General features: G+C 40.4%; 1 long non-coding RNA gene across 1 annotated transcript; it reads left to right on the top strand.

Moving 5' to 3' along the window:
• Nucleotides 1-2,850: 2,850 nt before the first annotated feature.
• On the top strand, nt 2,851-3,729 carry LOC147600835 (uncharacterized). Its single transcript, XR_015258567.1, has 2 exons — nt 2,851-2,964; nt 3,105-3,729. It is a non-coding gene; the product is annotated as an uncharacterized LOC147600835 (long non-coding RNA).
• The last annotated feature ends 3,087 nt before the right edge of the window (nt 3,730-6,816 follow it).

Below are 6,816 nucleotides of genomic sequence, written 5' to 3'. Positions count from 1 at the left end.
CAGCTTGACAATTTTACCAAACCTGATGTAACACAAATTTAAAATATAGGGTCACTGGCTAAAGAGCTACAGAACAGATGACTCTCCCCAACAAATGTATCCATTGTCAGCTTCCTCCAGCTTTAGCTGCCAGCTAGTTTATCTTATCCATCAAAGATATTTTCATTAAAAGTGATTAGCTACTGAAAATAATAGAGTAAAAAGGGACACCAAAGATTTTTGTTCTAAAATGAGATTTTTTTTTCTTTTACACAAAAGTATCATTAATTTAATCCACAGCTATTTATTTCCATTTTGAAAGCAGAACACAATCATTACGTATATGTCAAAAAAAAAATTGGGAATAAAGAGAGAAAAATTCTGTTTATGACCATATACTCTTACTTTCCCAATATATCTGTACTAAATTTCTGTTGCTTACAAATACTAATTAAGAAAATTTTCTCCCAAGACCTACATACCTGTGTTACCTAACACTAAAAAGCATTGAAGACTTTTTTTTTTCCCCCCTTCTTGGTTAAGCCACAACAAATCATACTAAGGAAAAAGTAGAACCGTTGGCTCAAAGAGAGCCTTTAGACAGTGACAGCGGAGCACCGACGTACCCAGGGCAGCAATCTGCTCATACTGCCCAACAGACCCCCTTGCTCTCTCCACATTAACTTGCAGATTACTCCTGCAATAGAAAGGTGGCAATTTTGATAGGAAAAGGCACTTATTATGTTAAATGATACTGTTTTGGGGGGAATAAGAGGGAGGGAAGCATTGCACTTTTGAAGAACTTGAGATTTTTTTTGTGCAAACAGGCAGACGAGCATCCTCTCGACAGCAGCTTGCTTCTTCCCTGGCTGCATCAGTTGATGCTGTGGTGCAGAGCAGGGCTTGCCTCTGCTGTATCCTGGCTACAGCTGCTACACGATGCTGGCTCGGACATGTGGAAGCAGCTCCCTGCAGTAATTTGCTCACAATTAGAAAGAGGAAGCTCAAAAAGACACAGCAGACAGAGCTGATGTCCAAATGTTTGAAGAAAGAGAACTTCTGGGGACTGAACTTTCTGTAGCCAAAACTGCTTGGTTTGCTGTGAAGAGTGTTGAGTCACTGTGTTTTATTATTTTAATATGTCTCTACTAAACTAACAATGTATTAAGAGCCAAATCCTCAGCTGGGATAAATCGTCTGATTTGTCAGCCTACCTTTATGATGCCCTTTTTGCTCTGGCCCACAGTGTTAAATCCTGCTTCAGCTTCATCAGTAAAAGCTTTTTCCAAGTTAAAGTGCTGGAGGTAAACAGAGGAAAAGCCTTTTCCTGTTGTTGCTGATACTGCTCAGGGGCTTAGCATGGATTTTTCAGGCTAAGGATTTAATTGCAATGTCTAATCCGAGATGTCTTTAAATCTTGGATGCTGTTCATTAGACAGCATTTCTGCTTCTTTTTCCAAAACTTAAGCATCACAAAAACAAGAACGTATAATGCTGGAGCCTCAAAAACCTGCTCTAGGCAGCTCAGCTAGACAAGGGTGTTCCTAGATGAGATTTTTAAATCTGAGAACAGAGTTTCTAGGAATCTTTGCCAAAGCACTTTGGAACCTCTTTCTACCAAAGTGACGTACAACAGGCTGTGACTGAAAGAATTTGAAAAATGAAAGATTCAGGACATGAAATGCTTTTACCTCAAACAGCCTGACCAAATAACAAAAATAATTACTCAACATATATTTTCCATCGTGTCCACAATGTTGTCGGTGCTTCTCCGAGGCAGGAACGTGCAGCTCCTGCCCAGAGACTCACCGATTCTGGCTGAGGGGGTTTCAGCACACTCTGCCTGGAGAAGGGTGGTAAAATTTCCTTCTAACGCATACGGCTGGGGAAAACTCTAGTTAAAACTGTTCTGTTACTACTTCATCCCTTTTTATACTTTAAACATTCATGAAAAATGGGACGAAAACATAAAGAAATGTTGCCTGACACTGAGCATCAGCAGGCAATTACATTTTTCTGTAATAGAAAGTATTCAGGGTCTCCTCCAGTAATTTTAGGCATTATTTTATATTATAAAATATACATTTATTGTCAATTCTTCTGTTTTTAATAACATAAGCAAAAATGAACTTGATAATCCTATTTCTTCAATTGGATTGTGAAATGCTGCATATATTCAAGAACTATTGCCAGTCAGTCAAATCACTAGCAGATCCTTTATTTTTCTAATTTCCCACAAAAGTCTAAAATAGAGTTCTTTCCATATTTGCTTTGTATGGGGAAGCACCTCACTAACTCCCAGATGAGCCTCACAGGTATTTGGAGCATGCTGAGTGTACTACTCATTTTAATCAATTTGTATAAACTGAGATATTTGATATTTCATATCATTCAACACACATTTTTTTATTTCTTAACTTTTTTTCTTCTATATAGAAATAATTTACATTTTCTTTTTTGGTGCCCTTTATGTCCTGGTGTTTTTTCTTCCCCGTCGTTTCGTAGTTTTTTTTAAGGATAGTGGGCCTCTGCATTTGATAGAGAATCAATATGAGTACAATTCCTGTGGATTTACACTGGCATAAACAGTGGGAAAATCAGGGCTAGTGTATCTTCTCAAACCACTGTCTTTCCTCCTCCTTAATACCTTGGAAACTATACTGTTTTCTGCTGTTAAACCTTATCTACGTTCCCATTCTATGCAGAAACAAACAAAACCCAGTTATCTCTGATGAAGCCCTGCAAATTATAACCTTCCACCCTAAAATGATAGCTTAATCTTCCAGGAAACAGCACAGACTGTATTTGAGCTTTGGAGGGTAGTAGTTCAGTGTGGCTTGTGAAGCTGGACTAAAGGACATGCAAAGGGATGCAAGGATTGAATAATTAATTTCACTTCTGATTTTTTTTGCATTGATTCACACAGAACGGTCTTAACGCAACTGGCCTGAGGCATTCACTCTTGAAGAGCTCTCTATCATAAAGGTAGGCTTCGTTTTCCACTTTTAGTAAAGTAAGAACATTGTATCATATTTAACAGCATTTAGACAATGCCGTTAGGATCAAAAAGTATTTAAGTTTTAGACCTACACAAATTCAGGCCTTAATTTGTATTCCCCGTACAGGCTGTGGGTGAGCGCACTGGGACAGCAAGGCCAGGAGGTGCCCACCTGATCTGTCCCTGCCTCCTTTTCCACCCAAAGCTGTCTGCTGGCAAAGACCGAACACAAATGTGTGACAGGCTGTGTGATGCTGAATATGTCCCCCTCCTCCATCACTACCTGGAGTGGATCTTGGTACCAGTCCACTGTGACCCTCAAGCCCAGGGATGCTGCGGTGGGGGTGTGGGGGCCAGCTGGCCCCATAGCTCCACGGTTGTTCCTATGGCTGCGGAGGAGCAACTTGCTGTTCCTGTTACTCCGGCTGTTTAAAAATAACGCATCCCAGAGCTGAAGGAGGGAAATAGCAGGCCCTGGGACGTGAGCACTTGGCCGGCCCTTCCTGGTGCACAATTGCAGGAAGACGCTGCTATCGTTTCTCTGGGACCTGGGCGGCCTGATATGATGCTGCAAAAGAAATACAGTGAGCGTGCATGGCAAATCCGTACACAGTACGTGAGCTCTGTGTTAAAGCACAAATAATGCTAGATACTTTATCAGCTGCGTGATGAAAACGTCTCATCCGCTCTCTGTAAGTGCTAATTAACTGTGTGGCATCTTCATACACAAAATCCATTTACCATTAAGCTTATGTATTTGTGTTTTGTTTCTTCCTTCACGTATCCTCATATTGAACTACTATGCCTACTGCTAAGAAAAAACATAACGCAGTCATTCAAGCAATTTTGTACAGGTGAAGAGCAGTGTCGGCTCTGCCCCGCAACATTGCTAATGAACAAAGAGAAAGAAAAAAGAGAAAGAAAACTGGAGATAAAACAGGAGGCAATCTGTACATAGGATGGGTACATGTTATGCAGGCACAGACAGACACCAAAATGAAGCTAAACTATAATGATAATCTGATGGTGAGATCCAAATGCTGTGTTTGTGTGAGTTTCCCAACTAAGTTAACATTTTGAACACCGCTTACATGGCACTGCCCCGCCAGACTGGTCACGGGCTTTTGTTTCCAGTCCTGTGAAGCTCTCACCTCAATGATAGCTTGGTGAGATATCTTGATTTGTCTCACCTTGATGCCTTTATATGTTCCGTAGATTAATTATACAATATATAAACCATCAAGTTTAATTTATTCTGTTTTACAAACTGTTATGCTACTCTCTTGATGTGAAAACTGCATATAGGAGCCCAACGTTGCCACTTAAAGTGACTTAAAGCATTGTCTGGGCACTCATCTCTGATAATTTTTGCTCTATGCTCACCCTGCACTCCCTGATGCAGATGATCAGCCTGTAGAAGCTCTCAGCGTAACTGCGAGTAGCTTGATGTTGCTTAGACACACGTATGGATTCAGCAAGTAGAGGACCACTCCAGCAGGTGGGTTTTGCCAAGGCAAAGCCTGTCATGCCACAGTTTCTCCAACTGTGGTGTGAATCTGCAGAAAGGAGCTGTATCACACAGAGAATAAACAGAATTCATTCAATTCCTGGCAACTTTGCCGTTTGAGAGCTCGTAACACTTCAGATCACAGAGGTAAGTGACTGTTTTTTGGGTCAAAAGCCACCGCTAACACACCCAGAAGGGGGCAAGTGATTCCAATTCCTACCAAGTCTCAGCCCCCTGCTCTTTCTGACATACTCAGTGACATAAAGTATGTGGACCTGTAATTAAAGTTACTACAGAAGCAAAGCAAACAAACCCCAAAGCCTATTAAAAACATCTGATCATGACAGAAAAATTGCACTACAAAAAGTATGATAAACAAAACACTTATTGGGAGTACCTTAAAAACCAAAGACAAATGCAAGATTGTAAAGATCAACAATAAAAATTAGATTAAAAAAAAAGTCCAAAACAAATGTCTCCTAAATTAATGACAATATTTATAGAATAGATCTAAGCACAGACCTAATATTTAGCTTCATTTAAATTTTGGCTCCCAAGAGAATTAAAAAGCCAGCTGGTATTGTTGATCTAATAGCGCCATGTCGGCCCAAGCAGACAGCGTAAGAACTGTGTGAGGTTCAATGTCAACAAGCTATAGACTCGGAAAGATCGAGTTTGCTGTTTTATTTTGTGTTTAAATGTTGTGCTGTGATGAGAGTGGAATTAGACGAAACTCCAGAGCAAATATACAGTTTAAGCCCTAATTCCTTTGGTCAGTTTAAGCAAAAGGAGAAATACATATCACCCCCACTGGTTACCACCAGCTGAACTGTGGAACCAGCATCAGCTGGCTCAGCTTCTGGAGCACAGGAACATTGGTCTTTATAGTTCGCTTTGGTTTTCAGGGGTGATCTGTAAGACTAAGTTAGAAACAACAACATAGCAATCCTAATTTGGTTCTTAATTAATCACCTCTTCAGAGGAGGTGATCTTTGTCTGATTTTTGAAAAACTTTACAAAATTAGGCTGTTTCTCTCTAGGCGTTTATTTGTGGATTATAACAACTAAATTTGGCAAGGTAAATAACATCTAGGATCCTTTCTTTTCTAAATAAACATAATTAAAAAAATAACTACAACAAAAAATAAACCCAGAAAAGGATTTTGTCCTGATGCAGTTAGTCAAAATGGAAATTATCTCCAGTAGGACATTGTGGTCTATGAAGTACACCATTGAGTTACAGCTTTCCACATGCTATACAGTTATTCTGTGCTCCTGAGAAAATATCTGGGGCTTGTTCAGCATGAAAGGACCTATGTGAGAATCAAGAGGTATGGGTAATGACATTGACTTAATTAACAATAGAAAAAGTCATATTTCTGACCACCAGACAAAACTTGAACTCCAGTTTCTGAAGGTTTCTTTCTTTGCGACCCTGCGTTCAGTGTGGTTTAGCTGTGCGTGGTGGCTCTGTCCGACTGAGATTCCTGGACCTTTTCTGACGTGTGTCTTTCAAATAAGGAACCGCTACTGGAAAACTAAAGTAAAAGCTTGTAATATTTTAGACCTAGTCAGGATTATAATTAACAAGACATCTCCACAGAAAGCCTGTGCAACTGAAGTTTGCAGTCTGATATCTAGAGGATATTTTGGTAAATTCAGCCAGAGCGAGCTGGAGTATGGTGGGAAAATTAAATACAGAACTACAGGCTAACTATGCTTTTCTCCACTGCGACGGCATCAGTCCATGCGCTGTCATTATCATCTCAGTCTGCTGTATTGTGAGGGTAACAATGAGCCCTGAAGAGTGGAGGAATATTATAGAAGATAAAAAAGACTGATATTGTTATTTACATACAGTCTGTAGCCAGAGCAAGAGGACAGCAAGAGAGAAATTCAGCATCTCCATACACCAGTCAGAACCAATGAGGACTTTGCAATCACCTTAGCTTCATAGTTTGCCAATATATATTTATATTTCTAAATATACACACACACATATTAGTACGAGGCTGCTGACAGCCTAAAATGTGGTTTGTTGGTGCCAAAATTGATTCCAGATTGCACATATAGAACTATATAAACAACTTACACGTCCAGAGGTTGTGGAATGTGTAGGAGGGCAGAAGAGCAGCCAGCCAGCCCAGCACACACACAAGAAACACCCGAGGGACCCTTCGAGACACGCTGTACCCAGGCGACAAATATTTAATTCGAGTGACAAATAGGATGAGTGGGTCCGAGCTGTCCCCCGCCCCTGCCTATATCAAGGGAACAAAGTGAAGCAGTCAGAGGGAAGCTTCCATGATGCCCCAAACGTCTCCCTCCTGGA

Source organism: Chlamydotis macqueenii, chromosome 4 (assembly GCF_036417535.1).
Source record: "Chlamydotis macqueenii isolate bChlMac1 chromosome 4, bChlMac1.mat, whole genome shotgun sequence".
In the NCBI taxonomy this organism is placed as follows: Eukaryota; Metazoa; Chordata; class Aves; order Otidiformes; family Otididae; genus Chlamydotis; species Chlamydotis macqueenii.
This window is presented reverse-complemented; position numbering and strand designations above follow the sequence as displayed.